Below are 16,425 nucleotides of genomic sequence, written 5' to 3'. Positions count from 1 at the left end.
CTCTGCAATGTTACATTGCAATCTGTAATATTGCAACATTGCAGCAATATTGCTTTAATCTTCTGTTCAATATGGAATCTTTCGGATATCTTTAACATGCGTGTTCTCTGGGAATAATACTTTTTGCAACTAACAATTATGAAATACTTTTTTTTGAATTTATGCTTTCTTTTTTCTAAACCAGTACTTGTTTTTATTTTTTCTTTTTTTTTTGTAAATATATGATTATTTTTAAAACGGAACACTTTTACGCATTTTTCTAAAAAACTGTTTCTCACATTTTAAGTCATAACTTTTAATATTAATTTGATATTTTTTTTTGATTTACAGATATGGATTCTTTACAATTCGACATTTAAATTAAAAAAAAAATTAATTTAAATTTATTGAAATTTGAAAAATGGATCGAAAAGGTTTTGAGTTCAAAAGATTCAATCGTGTAAAAAAAATGAATTTCTGGTATGTATGTAGTTGAGGATTAATAATTGAATAAAATGAACATTAACTTTCTTTTTGAATTTTCTTCTACAATTCAACATAAAATCAGAAAATAATATCAATTTTAATAATCTTTTAAAGAGAAAATTCCTTGAAACTTAAAAATGATATTTAACTTTGTCAATTTTTTGCAATAAACTAATAAAATCAATCAAAAATTGTTTTTAAAGGCTTTACTATGTAAACTTTCGAGAGAACAAAAAAATGTTTTTTGAATTTTTTTGCATAAAATGGTGGCACTATATCAGCAGCATTGAGCCTCCTTTTTTAGCAAGTGCATACACGATGTACACGGAATTTTCTACACCTTTTGATCTGAAATAAAAATAATTTTATAATCTACATACTTAAAGCTAGAGAAGTACATAGGATTATTTCAAAATATTTATTTTTGTAAAAATGATAAATATTTGAGAGAAAAATAAAATTTTCTACCAAAAATTTCTATCTAACGTTAATAACAAAAAAATTTTTAATATCACAAAAATTTTACGTAGGGGAGACCGGGGATAGTAGACTCATTTTTTATTTTCGAATTTTTCAGACGAAATTAAGAAACTTATGAAAAAATAAATTCTACACCAGTTACTACATACATTTGACTATCTAATAATATTTTTATAATGAGAGAAAACTGATAATTGATACGAAAAAATGCATTTTTCTAATGCGTTCCATTTGATTGAACTAGTCCCCAGACCGGGGTAAGATGACTAATGGTATGGGGTAATTTGATTAACATTATTAAAATAAAGGTTAATGTATATTTAATCTTTATATATCAACAAAGCTTTCATAAAAATGTATTTTAAACATAAACATGTTTATAAAACTTTTATTTAAAAATGTATTTTACACAAACATATTTATAAAATAAAAAAAGTATAACTTTGTATCTTGTTATTAGATAAATAATAATTTACCTAATCCGAATCGTTATCCGAATTACAATTATAACAAACATATTAAGTTACCCTTTATTTAGAATGTGTCTATACATGTTCACAAAATTATCTTTTTAATTATTCTTAATATTTTCACATTATTACTACTTTTATTACACTTAAAAGTAATTTTACAAAAGAAAGAAGGATACATAAACATATATGGATATATTTCATATACAATTATATATGTTTATGAATATATTTATACATGTTTATATATAAATGATCATAAACATATAGTATAATTTATTATACTATGTATGTTTATACATATTTAGACATATTCACGCATGAAAAATTTCTTATACATGTAATTTAACTATTATTGCATATTTTTATTATTATTAAAATTTTAATATTATTATTAAAATTCATTAAAACTATAAAAATTATTGCATTATAGATGCATTTAAAATAAAAAAGAATACTGCCTAAATTGTTTTGATTGAAATTTCAAAGAGAGTGATAATACCAGCTATGTATGGACAGCTATGTATGGAACAGAATGAGATCGTCCTGGAAAAAAAAGTTGATAGAACAATTAAGAACGATAGGATTTTTATCAATTTGTATTGTTTTTCTGTAAGTTTGTATCATTTTCTATTGTTGACCTCGCGAGAGCATCGTTAATCGGATATAAATCCTATCATATTTATCAGATTTTATAAGATTTATACAAGATTCCTATAAGATCTGATTCAAATTAGTGAATTTACAAACGATATTCAAAACGATAGGATTTTTCTATCGTTTTCTACCAACGTCTTTACCAGATCGTAGCGAATGATATTTTGTAACCTAATAAACTTTAACGATTAATGTTTCGATTCGCAAGGCAAAACAATGCTTCTTTTTGCTAAATTCATTTGTTTCGAGCAAAAACACGTCGAATGAGTCTAGTTTTATCGAGATTGGATGTGAGGAAACCAAACTTATAACATTTACCACTGAGATAAATCTTTTTAGAGGAATGAAATATTGCCATTCTTTTTCAAGAAGAAACATTTTCACTCTTTTTTAAAACTGACTGTATTTTCACTCTTTTATAGTGAGATTTCATTCCAAGAAGTTTAAGAGTAAGTACTATCTGAATTGTCACTAAATTAGTCATATAGTCCCGTGTTATGCTTAGCTTACTAGCTTCATCCGTTCATTTTTTAAAAACATTAACATTATACGATAACAAAGACAGATAAACAAAAAAAAATCTATTGGATTTTATTAAGTAAGAACTACACTTACTATCTAAATGGAAATCAAATATTTTCGACAAATATACGATTGTAGAAACTTTAAGAATAAAAAATTTTAAGAATAAAAATATTCACTTATGTGGACGATTTTTTAAAATTGTAGCATAATTTCTAATAGTGTCCGCCTCGTGATCTCATAGCAGATTGAGCGGCAGTCAACTTGATTTGATTGAGAACAACTTTTGTTGGTTCGGTTCATTTTGAAATACCCAAACAGTAGATTGTTGTTTACTTTCGGGCTCATACGAATAGATCCATATTTCGTCCCCAGTAACGATGTTGTAGACCAAATTTGACCGATCTTGGTTGAATTTCTTGAGCATTTCTTTGTTCATTTAACACGAGCCTGTTTTTGAGCTTCGGTCAAATTGTGTGGGATCCAACGACTGCAAAGTTTCCGTATGCTCAAGTGATCATGCAAAATCATATGTATTGCTTTCATGTTAATGCTTAAGGATGCCTGAATCTCGCGGTATGTTATATGCCGGTCTCGCTCAATCATTTCACGCACAGCATCAACATTAGTGGCAACAACAGACGTGGATGAACGACCTTCACGGAATTCATCACTAAGAAAGGTACGTCCAGGCTGGAATTCGGCAAACCAATTATAAACAGTCCTACTGGATGGTGCTTCATTCCCAAAAGCCAAATGAAGTCAATCGATGCATTGTTTCGGAGTTAGATGACATTTGTAATCGTAAAAAATCATTGCCCGAAAATTTTCACGCGAAATTTCCATTATCTTACAAAATAACTTCTTTTAAAATACTATGCAAACAAAACTAGGTGGCTTGGGTACAAACTGTCAATTGAATTATAGGTTAAAAACGTCTAATTTTACGGATATGATAGTAGCAGAACGTTGGCGCCACTAGAAGTACTAGATTGCAGAAACTTTTCTAGCAGCCTACGTATAACTGTCCTTCAGCTTCCGCATCGGATTCATCGATTTCATTCCCGATTGTTTTTAACACCTTGCGATTTTTTGCGGATCTGTCAGCAAGCGCTCGGTCTTCTTAATGCGGGGCTCGTCTGCCTTCATGCAATAATTATAGTACTTGGTGTCAAGCAAATATCGGGATCCTCTTTTTGTACTATACATTCGGTAGTAGTTCAACATCTTAACACTCGGACCGGGAAGGCGCTTTGTATTTAAAGTTGTAATATTTATATAGACGGTCTTGTTTCGAATCATATTGTTTATAATGCGCGCGCTTATACATGCGTAACTCACTATATCGGTTATTGCGAAGAGTGTTGCTAGGGTCTCGGTAGTCTAAAGGCTCAGGACGCTCGCACGGAATGCAAGAGATCCGGGTTCGACTCCCGGCCGAGGCAATATTTTTCGCAATAAGTTTATTACAGTTTTTTAAGATTTGGGAGAATTTGGGGGGATTATTTGTTTCAGATTGATTGTGTGAATCCGATAATTTCATCGGCTCTCAATTTATTTCTGAAATATTAATTCAATTTAATTGAATGTATATTAAATAGTAGTTCAACATCTTAACACTCGGACCGGGAAGGCGCTTTGTATTTAAAGTTGTAATATTTATATAGACGGTCTTGTTTCGAATCATATTCTATATACATTCTTTTTATTCTCCATAATTGCATAGACTCGTAAAAATTACTTAAAAACATGAGACAACTGTACTCCGTGATTTTCGAAGCAATATAGGAACTCAACGGGACCTTATCTGAACTTATATTAGAAGTGGCAACATTTATAGTCATCTGAAAATACCTGTTTTTTTTTTTTTGGGAAATTTAAATTCTCTTTTACCTGCAGAGCTTTGTTGCGCGACGCCGCTCGGAGCAGGCTCAACGGCAAAGTGAAACGATGCAAGATATCGGCTAAAGATTATACAGGTGAGGTATCGACTTAAAGCTATTGAAATATTATTCTTAATAATATGAATTATAAATATAAGAATAAAAAATTTTAATTTTTTTAAACCTTAAAGGTGGTGTCTTCTCTTAATGTAAAAATCATAGTGCGCCACATTACACAATGCACCGAGTAATATGACGTAAATGAACTTTTTATAATAAAATATGTCATCATACATTATGCGGTGAAAATGTTATAAATCTATTATACTGTTATAGTGATAGACGAGATGTTCAACTTTAATTTTACCCTCTCTTTTATTTTCTCTTAAATGCATCGTATTTCCCTATTCACACCTATTAATAGAAATAATCTTAGATTGTTTTCTAGATTTCAGAATAAACAAATCAAATACAAGTACGTGCTATGTGCTGATAGTGCTACGTAACATATTATACATTTGTGTCGGAGCATCCCAACATCGTGTTTACGCACGCCGACAAAGGTAATGTCACTGTTGCCATGAATAGGGAGGTATATAAGAACAAAATAACTACATTATTAGGGGACTCTGATACGTATATTTTAATCAAGAAAGATTCGATTAAAAAACCGAATATGCGAACATTTGCGATAATTGATTTTGTACTATGATTTTTTCGTTATGTTAATGTAATGCCTCTGAAGAGGGCTCAATCCAGTAGCCGAAACTTGTAATTTATATTTATTATTACTTTTACTTTTTGTTTTAATATATATCTTTTCTTTCCTTTATTATTATTTTTGTATTTTTAATTTATTCTCCATCTGTATGACTTTTTCAGAGAAAAGCGTTGATTCTTACTTTGCTCTTGTTTTTATTGATATTTAATTTATTTATGAAGGATCTTTGAATTGTTCTTTATGTATTTCACTGAAGTTTCCGGACAAAAAGTTTTTTTTATTCGTTAAGACAGTAACAACACCGTTGCGCAAATATTTTATGGTATAAAAAGCTGTGTAGCGATGTAGTTATTGTCTTAACGAGTCATAGAATAGCTGGGGTTCCAGGTGCGTTTCGAGTTACGCATGAAGTGCATGCTGTATGATTCGTTTTTTGTCGTTCGCATAATAATAAAGAAGGATAAAATTTTTCTTTGTTCTACTTTACGAGATACAACACGCATACAAGTCATAAAACAATGCGGTGTGCAATCCGCCTAATTTGCGACGACTGGCACAATAATCGAATTGCTAGAATGCACTGAAGTTAACATTAATTAGATTTTCAGTGATGTTGCGTAAATACCATGTTTACCATCCAAGAAGCTGAAAAATATTTAAAAAATATTTATTAATATGATAATATAAAACATAATATAACATAACCTTTATGATATAATAGAGTGTCAGACGGAATATAACAGATAATATAACGTGTGCATAATATTCTACGTCCATGTTAGTTATAATTTCTCACTCACAAATCATTGCAGCTACATAATATAAATATAACATGTAATTTAAGATGTTATATAATAGTCATATAACACTTTTATAATTTGCTGCATTATTGTTATCAAATTATCGTGATTGTTATGTGTTGCTATATATTATCCTAACTTAATTTAATGCTTTTTGTACATACTATTCTCTCAAAAGATCTTCAATTAATTCTAAAGCAAAAACAAATAGAACAGTTTATTTTCGCTTAGAATTAATTTCAAGATCTTTTCTGGGATTAGTATGTGCAATACATTTTCTAAGAATTGTTTTTGCGTAATAAAAAACATGTAATAATTGATTTTAATTCATTTATTTATAAACTTTATAGTTCATAATAAATACATATGTATTTATAAATATCATTACTAAGTATTTGAAGTATTTAATCATATAATATTCATATATTATACTATAATCATCTGTGTATTATTTTATGATAATTGTTGAATTTAACCTCTTTACTTCCGATGTTGATAAAATTAAGTTTATTCAATGACAATATCATGAGTTTTTATGTCGTGCAATATGCTATGTGCAATATTACTGTGTGCAAACGAAGCTGTAGGCCATTGTTTTGTAGGCAAACGGAGCCCTCTCCATATCAAACATTGATTATGTAGTAATATGTGTTGTTTCTGGAAACAAATTTTTTGTGGCTAAATTAGTAAATATTGCATTTGCTACGATGTAATTAAATCTTGATATGTCCATAGACAGCTCACGGATAGCTTTTCGAAATATCTTTTCACTCAAACTGCAAATCGTTACAACATCAGGAGAAGGAAACATAAGACCGCCATTCAATTTTTGAAGAATTAACTTAAGCCTATTGCCATTGGAGTTGTCATTGCAGAGAACAGAGCAACAAGATGAATATTTTAAACACTATTCGCACGACGTAACCTGTATTTAATGCAACTGCATTTTCAAAAAATTGGGATAACTTAAAATAATTTGGAGGCATTTCCGATTTATTTTTATAGTTCAGTATATAAGTATATGTTCGACTGACCTGCGTTGACTGGCACAATAATCGAACTGCTAGAGTGCGCTGAAGTTAAAATTAATTAGAATTTTGGAAAAGGTGATGCTTAATAATCTCCAAATACCAAATTGAACTGAAAAAAATTTAAAAAAGCTTTATAATATGATATAATATAAAATATAATATGACATAACTTTTATAATATACAGTAAATTACCAAACATTCTATTTGTAAAATCTCAAAATTGTGACAACAACTTGAAATTCTGTTTGGTTTAATCAAAATACATTTAATTATGTATAGGTTGATATCAAAACGTAATCAAACCCAGGAAATGGAAAGTTATTTTTTAAAAGTAACAAGTTATAGTTATTTGTTATCGAGTAGAAAAAAATAACAAATTATCATTAATAGTTACCGATTTTTAAAAGTAACTTGTTACAGTTACCGTTACTTGAAAAAGTAACTTTTCGTTACTTTTTTGTTACTTTTTAAAAATCGACGACTACCAATTACAGCAGACGGACCTAGGGGCTTTCTAGTCACAAGCGCCATGCATTGTAAAAAATTTTTATGTAAAATTACAACTATTATAGTGGTATACATACTATATAAGTAGTATAATTTTGAAACCTGCAATAATGGTTGTAAACGTTTACGCATTTGTAAATTCCCAATATAAAAATGAAAATAATTTCTTGATTTATAACTAAGCAGATTGTGGAAGTACAATTACAATGTGTAGTTATAGGAATAATAATATGACAATACATTTGCATTATATATTATTGACACTAATACGCAAAAAATTACAGTTATATTACGTAATATTACTACAATTTGGATAATTACAGAAAATATTCAAAATAGCTTGCTATTTACATAATTTTTTTGTAAAATAAGATATTACACAATAAACGCAAATTAACATAATTTTTGTAGAAGTACATAATTTCTGTGAAATTGCCTGATTTTTTATATTTACAGGACTAATCACGTAATTTTTACATTTATTATATGTGTAAATTTACAAAATTTGTTTACAGTGTGAGTGGCTTGTGTAGTATCGTGTCCAATTATATGTAAAGAAACAATAAAAGTAACTGTAAAATTCGTTACCGTTACCAAAAAAAAATGTAACTTCGTTACCGTTACAGTTATCAAAGAAAAAAGTAACGCAGTTATCAGTAAAGTTACCAAAAAAGTAATTTATAATTGTAATTTTGTTACAAGTAACGAATTACTTCTATTTCCTGATCAAACCATTTTCTTGTGCATTAAAAAGAATAAAAAATGTATTATATCTCAAGTAGTATCTATTGGTTTATGAGGGTGGTCCCAGAAGTACCTGACGTACAGATAGCGGTTGTTGTATAAAAAAAATTACTGTAGGGGAAAGCACCAACTTTCTAAAGCTTAACTATGAAGTTTGAAGACGCTACGTTGTTCAGTATTTGTTTGGCAGCCATCAATAGTGGACGATCTCGGTGAATTTGCAAAGATGGAAAAAATTGGTCATCGTTATGTGATACAATACTTTCATTTGAAAGGTCTTAGCCCAACCAATATCAAAGCCAAGCTGGATTCTACTCTGGAGGAGTCTGCTCCTTCGTTTACAACAGTAAAATATTGGGTGGCAGAGTTTAAACGAAGCCGTACGAGCTGCGAAGACGAACATCGCAGTGGTCGACCAAGTGAGGTGGCCATTCCAGAAATGGTGAAGAAAATCCACAAAATGGTATTGGGTGACCGTCGATTGAAAGTGCGCGAGCTAGCAGACATGGTAAACATTTCAAAAAGTGCTGTACATCGCATATTGACTGAAAATTTGGAGATGAGAAAGCTGTGCGCAAGGTGGGTGCCGCGCTTGCTCACAATCGAACAAAAGCAGCGTCGAGAGGATGTTTCAATCGAGTGTTTGGCGATGTTTCGCAGCAACAAAGCCGAATTTTTGCGCCGATTCATAACCATGGATGAAACATGGGTCCACCACTTCACACCTGAAACGAAGGAACAGTCGAAGCAATGGACTGAAAAGGGGGGAATCGGCTCCGAAGAAAGCAAAAACAGTTTCATCGGCAGGCAAGGTCATGGCGTCAGTTTTCTGGGATGCGCGTGGCATAATTTTCATTGATTACCTTCAGAAAGGAAGAACAATCAATGGCGAGTATTATGCGAACTTATTGCAGCGTTTGGGTGATGAAATCAAGGAAAAACGGCCACATTTGGCGAAAAAGAAAGTGTTGTTTCATCAAGACAATGCACCAGTTCACACATCCATTATCGCGATGGCCAAAATCAATGAAAGTTCGAATTGCTTCCCCACGCACTCTATACGCCAGATTTAGCCCCCTCGGATTATTTTCTCTTTCCAAACTTGAAAAAATGGCGGTAGTAGAAGATTTACCAACAATGAAGAGGTGGAGTCTGCGGTTAATGGCTATTTTGAGGAGTTCAACGGTTCTTACTATAAACAGGCCATCGAAGCTATTGAACATCGCTGGGAAAAGTATCGAGCTATAAGGAGACTATGTTGAGAAATAAAGATATTTTTTCCCAAATTTTTTGTGTTTTCTTTGTTAGGTCGGGTACTTCTGGGACCACCCTCGTATGTTTATTACGTTTTATTACGTTTTCTAAACATATCTAATGTTCAACAAACATTTAAAGAAGCTTATATAAAATCCACATGTGATCCTGAAGACAGCGTGACAAAAAATAACTTTTTTATTTTCTCTCTGAAATGTGACAGTATATTTTCCAAAGATTTTTTTGCGCTGAACACGATGCCATTGTCAGAATTGGCGCAGCACGTTAGGATTTTGAGTAAATTGGAATAAAATAAACAAAAATAACGTTTTTGGTCACATTTAACAATATTTTGCAACAAAAAGAAACTGATTTTTAAATATACTGAGCGGCATGTGAAAGTATAATTCAAGAGTTTTCAAACAAACTTTGATTTATGATAGTACGACTTTTTTTTATCAAGTTATAACTGTTCGAATTTTAGATTTTTTGGTAACATTCCATGTTTACATTGTTATCCACACACATTACAGACACACACAATATTTAGTTCATATTTCTGTCAATTGATTAGAAATGCAGCATCGTTGAATAGTATGCGGCATCGCCAACAGAGGGATGCATTCAGTTAAATTTCTCGATAAAAAAAAATAATGTAAAATAAAATAAAGACACGCATTAAAAGATTTTTCAAATGTGTTTTAATAAAATAATTTTTGGAATGAACCTTAAGCATTCTAAGATGAAAACATAATATTTTTTTGATACATTTACCGGGAAAATGAAATCTCCTGATACTTTAAAATGTTATCACGCTTATTAAATTTAATGAGAACTTCAATCACATTCAGATAGCTCGACAATACTCGTTCAATTAAAATTGGGGATGTATTGAATCGTAAAATTACTGCATACCAGATATCGAATATCTGGTATCCGAAAACGCAATTTCTTCGAGTTGGATATCGAATCCGACATTTTCCGAATATCCAACTGGATTCTGAGAAAGTGTCTTTTAAAAAAGAAAAAAGCCTATAGAGAAAAAGATTGTAATTTTGCAGCACGTATGAGATATTATAACATTATGAATATGCATATTTATTTCTAGAAAAAATCAACAATTTAACGATATCAAACTTCAACCGGATATATTCCCGGACTAATGATATTTGGCTATCCGGTCGGATAGTAAAAAAGTATCGGATACCAGATAGTTTCCGGATATCTGTTGCATCTCTAATTAAAATGCCGACAGATTACTTGCAACTTATGGGAGTAAGACTTTAGACGGGAACTGTTTCCATAGTGTTGCCTTGTGATTTCTAACAACAAATACGATTGGTTTACAAGAGGACAACTGTTGCTCATAAATGTTAATGGAAATAAATGTCGACAATTTATAATAGGCAAAATTGGAAACCATTTTTTTAAACATTGAAGAACACTTAAGCAAAGCAATTTCAAATAAATTGACAATAACCTGCAGACAACGTAGTATCTGAACAGATGTTGAGTTTGTTTAGAGACCAGTATTTCCCAGATAGCACCGAATTTGCTGATATGTTCCTGAAAATCATTGCAACAACTAATTTTGATAAACTCGGGACAACGTGAGACATCATTATGTCTGTCACGATGAACTTAACAGAATTCTAATTTTAAAGACAGCAATTTGAAAGCGACTTGTTATCATCAACATGCTGTTCGCAACTAATAGCATGTTTACAGGAACAATTACGGCAACATGTGCCAAACATTAATCATACATATGCTATACACATATGTATAACGAAATGATGCCATCAAGATGCTATCGATTTTGCCACAATCAAATTTAGAATCCATATGAGAACAATATTTCACATAATGAAGAAGCACCTTGCTCCCTAGTTTGGCATTTGTTATTGCAACGGTTAACAAAACATGATGGTATCTTAATTGAACTCATTTGCCATAAATTTAAGATGCCATCACGTTGCCATCATGATGGAAAGAATTAGAATTCCATCGTAGTATGGGTACTTTCATTATTAAAGCTTAACTGTGGGGATCACTTCACATGCAAATGGTGTGCTCCTTATATTCTTTTTCATAATTCTTATTTACGAGTTACTGCATCTCCGCCATGATCCTCTGTCTGACAGAGATGCATAATGCTCGGGTGAGTGATTTTTGTAATAACATTTTTTTAGTAACAAACTACGATGGCATCTATTAAAAAACATCATATAGCTTAAAGTCATACACGCAACAACGGATGGATATTTACATATGTTTTGTTGCCGTCATATTTTCTTCATAATGCTCAAAATGGAATGATTAATCAATTCATTGCTGTTATATTGCTGTCATCTTGCTGACAGTGTAACGTACAGCTATTGCCGACAGTTCGTTTTTGAAATTTCATCAACTGATTGCATAAGCATTTATATTGCTGCATTTGTAACATGTTCTGATGTCAACAAATGTATGCCAAATATAAGACAATGCGTCAGTTTGCTCAATGTACTAAATTACTGGATTATCTGGATCCTTTTACTACAAAAAGAATGTTACAAATAGCCAAAAACATTTTTGCTCCAATTCATTTCGATTTACTCAAAATCCTGACGTGCATGGCAAATTCTATCAACGGTGTCGTGTTAAGCGCAAAAAAATCTTCGGGAAACGTATTATCCCACTTCTGATAGATTTTTCTTGTAACATTGCGTTATGGATTCTGTACCTGTATTAAAATTATCAAGAAGGACAAAGCTGCACTGTACATCTGAAAAAAATATATTATATTTTTATTATACTTAATGAAAATATTTGTGTTCAATTATTTATGAGAATAAAAAAAGATTTTTATATATAAAATAATTATAAAAAATAAACAAATGCATTTAATTGAAAAGTAATGCTAATATAATGTTACCATTTAGATATTTATGTAATTTGCAGGATTGAATGTAGGAGTGTTTATTCTACTATATGTACACTTTTATTACATATAATTACAATTTTATTTGATATAGGACATACCTGGTAAATGAAATTATATCCATAGCAGAAATATTCTACGCCAAATTTTACCTCCTTGAGTTTGATTTGCAATGTAAATTGTAATATCTAATTGAAATTAAATAATTGAATAAAATCATTGAAATGTTAGATATACACTATCTTTCATAAAAGTTTGGACACGCTTAAGCTCTAAACGATTATGTAAAAAATTAAGATACTGTTATAAAACATCAAATGTGTTAATATACATTGTTAGATATCTCAAAGAATTAATCCTATCACTTAAGTTAAATAACATTTGTTATAAATAACATTTAACTTCAATGTGTGTAAAAGCTCATCCATTTTCCAATTTCGGAGTAAATAATTTTAATTTTTAATATTTAATTTTTAGACAAATTTAATATTCTCTTGAGTTAAACCATTTAACTCCATTATTTTAGTTTTAATTGAGTAAATGGCATATTAAAAAAAATCAATGGCGATGTATAGAACTGATTGAAAGTAACTCAAATTGTATACAATTCAACATGTTGAATTTAATAGTAGTTATGTTTTTCTATATACATATTTTAGACTATTTGTACGTATAACATTAATTGCAAAAGTTTATAAAATGTTTTCAATTTTATGTGCTAAAATAGTGTTTATTTTGTAAGACACTGATAGTACAATCGATAAATTACAAATATTCGCTTTTGCGTATATAATAAAAAATTATTCATAAAATTTTTTAGCCCAACCTATGGCATTAGATGTGACTAAGTATCCTAATGTCCTAATGTGTATAAACAGATAATACAATAGATGTTTTAATAATAAACAAAAATAAATGCCTGAAAAATAAATAACAAAAATTAATAACACAATTGCTGTTTTATAATGTCCTAATTTTTATATAATTGATGAAATTTATGGACATGCCCGAACTTCTATGAGCGCTGATAAAATTACACATATAATAAGTAGAATTCTACATAAAATCTTATCATTATTTACCAGGTCATGTAACTCTTCATCGAGATTATAATTGGACAATTTGTGAAGAATTGCTACTGTCTCTTTATCTAAAATTGTTTTTATACAGTATGAAAATCTTTAAAAACTAAAAATTTTGTACTCAAAAGATTGCGTCATTTGGAAGAAAGCTTCGATATTTGTAATTTTTATGTTGCGAAATTGTTGCTTGTGCTTATAAATCTAGTTATAAATAATTATAGTTAATAATAAATAATTAATAATGTTTTAATTTTACTATACCTTATGGTAAATAGTTTGACATATGTAATTTGATGTAAAAAATAAGATGTTGAATAGAATGTAAATGTAATATGTTAACTACATAAAATTATTATAATATCAGATGTCCATAATTCTTGATTTCTGTATAAAAGTGCAGTACTTATATCGGTATACATCTGTATCAATCTTTCGAAGCTCCGAATCTTTCGAAGCTAACATTTGAAGTAACATTGGTATTTTAAATATTTTGTGAGATATAAGGCATAGGTGTAGATGGACGTGCCTATAATAAAATCGTAATTGTTTTAATTAATCAAACCATAGAGATACATGAGAGAAGTACTAACAGTAAACAAAATAAATTATTATTATCGTAGAATTTGATTTAAAAGACAATATAATTATAATTTGCGATTAGTATAAAGTGTGTGATTATTTTACATACAGTTGAAGTTAATTAAGGCTCCTGAGTACTCAGTCAAGAACTCTGCGTTGTCAGTAGCGACACAGAATCAGACGACGGTCTGGCGAAACTGGTACACATTTAACCACAAAGACATAAAGCATGGACTGGAAAAATAAATTATGTATGTACAACAAAAAACAAAATAAGCTATAACTACAACTTGTTAAATTAATAACATATAAAATAAATATGATTAAATTCTTCCCGAAAAGGGAATAATTTTCAGTATGCTTGTGGGATATTTATGTAAACATTAAAAAAATTAAGAATTAAATTGCAAATATATGTCTCTATAATATACGAAAAATACATAAATGTATATGTATCAAAAGTTGAAAAATTCAATTTATTAATATAAGTCAAAATTTTATTGGATCAGAATAACATATCCTAGAGATGTTTTATATTAATACAATGATAATTACAAATATTCTGAGGTAATTCATATGAATTTAATGTTTTGAATCAGAATGGGATTAATCTGATTAAATTAGGATATCTTAAGGAAATATATTGCTGTGAGTTATGGTCGTGGAAAATTGACGTTTTGACGATGAAATTTATGTTGCACATATTCCATTTCGTTATTATTTGCTTTTGTGAAAATGTGACTTGTCTCATACTTATCAAGTCTTATAATTATCGACAAAAACTAAAGTTATCTTGGAATTTTATATACAAAAGCGCATTTTTTACTCGTTTCAACAACTGTCAGACCGTGTGTTTCTGCCCGAATATAGGTTCACTTTACGTGCCTTTTATGACCATTCACTGACTGTCAAGGGAGGAAAGGACACCCAGCCAACGAGAATGGATTGAAATAAATTGAAATGGATTTAGATTTTCAGAAATATTGATTCACAAATGTTAAAATGAATGCTTTTCAATCCTGAATGCATTTTTATTCATTTATAGGAATTGCATGGAGCATATCTCTATGTCTTTAAATTTAAAAATAATATTAGCTTCTTCTGTGCATTGTGAATACTGTTCAATTCAAAATTTTGAATAGCTAGAAAATGCAGTTTTTTTAATGCAATTGCATCCAATTGAATCTAATTGAATCCAATTAAATAAAAAAAAAATATTCACTATTTAAAATACACATTCGGATATACAAAAATTTTAATCTATTTTAATCCATTCTCGTTTATTAGGCAGTTTTCGTTGATTTTTACAAGTATTTTCATCAATTAGATTTATCCAAATTGTTTTTACTTACAAATAGTATGCAACATAAATTAACGTGTCATTCCTCGCTTCTAACGTCACGATTCCAACATGATCGCCGCGCAGCTCTCAGAAGTCTTAATTGTTCTTGATATGTGCGTGCGTGCGTGCGTACGTGTGTAAAATGTTCCGTTTAAACTTTTGCTTCAAAAAATTTCGAAAAGGTAGTATATAATAAAAGGTACGAAGAAATATTTCAGGTAAATGTTGAATGATTTTGTGGAGGACCTATTTTGATTATACATATAACATGCTAGCAGCAACTTCAGACTGGTAGTTATTCTATGCAACAAAAAGAGAAGTACATGTATCCAACATCTTTAGTTACTGATACAATCATAAAAGTTTTTTCCAACAAGAAACACGTACCATGACATGTATAGTGTACCGCAGTAAATCGATTTTATTCTTATTAATTGGCAAACAAGGATATAATGATACTGTGTTACACTGTATCATTTGTGTTTCTTGTTGGAAAACATTCTATATATATTATATTATATATATATATATATATGGTATACTCGTATATATGCAAGCAAATGCGAAGCTGTATATGTATGCGTGCATATACATATTCCATAACTTTTCTATAGACATACTACATTATCGATAGTATATAACCTAGTTGCATGCTGGTATTGTTCACAGACCGTAATTATACTATAAGCACACTGTGGGACATCTTTAGTATGTATCAATAAGTAAAGTAACGCGAGACATAGGAACTATCTTAGTGTGTACTATAGTACGTCGCAGTACGTATTCCTAACGTTCTGAGAACGTAATATACTTTTTCGAAATCCCACAGAACCTGCTCAGAATTAATAAGAATTAATAAGAACTTGCTCTATGCTGTTAGGGTTATGATTCGCATCGAGTTAAAAATCATCTTTTATGTATTTATTTCATATAATTTTTAGAAAAAAATATTAAAAAAAAAATG

General features: G+C 29.9%; 1 long non-coding RNA gene and 1 pseudogene across 1 annotated transcript; one reads left to right on the top strand and one right to left on the bottom strand.

Annotated features, from left to right (window-relative positions):
• The first annotated feature begins 8,528 nt into the window (after nt 1-8,528).
• On the top strand, nt 8,529-9,354 carry LOC108746705 (annotated as a pseudogene).
• A 4,500-nt stretch (nt 9,355-13,854) lies between these two features.
• On the bottom strand, nt 13,855-15,701 carry LOC108746712. Its single transcript, XR_001939187.1, has 3 exons — nt 15,472-15,701; nt 14,229-14,353; nt 13,855-14,066 (listed from the first exon to the last, which is right to left on the bottom strand). It is a non-coding gene; the product is annotated as an uncharacterized LOC108746712 (long non-coding RNA).
• Nucleotides 15,702-16,425: the final 724 nt, after the last annotated feature.

This window comes from Trachymyrmex septentrionalis, unplaced genomic scaffold, assembly GCF_001594115.1.
Source record: "Trachymyrmex septentrionalis isolate Tsep2-gDNA-1 unplaced genomic scaffold, Tsep1.0 scaffold189, whole genome shotgun sequence".
Taxonomy (NCBI): domain Eukaryota; kingdom Metazoa; phylum Arthropoda; class Insecta; order Hymenoptera; family Formicidae; genus Trachymyrmex; species Trachymyrmex septentrionalis.
The sequence above is the reverse complement of the archived record's forward strand: the minus strand, read 5'-3'. Positions and strand labels throughout refer to the sequence as shown.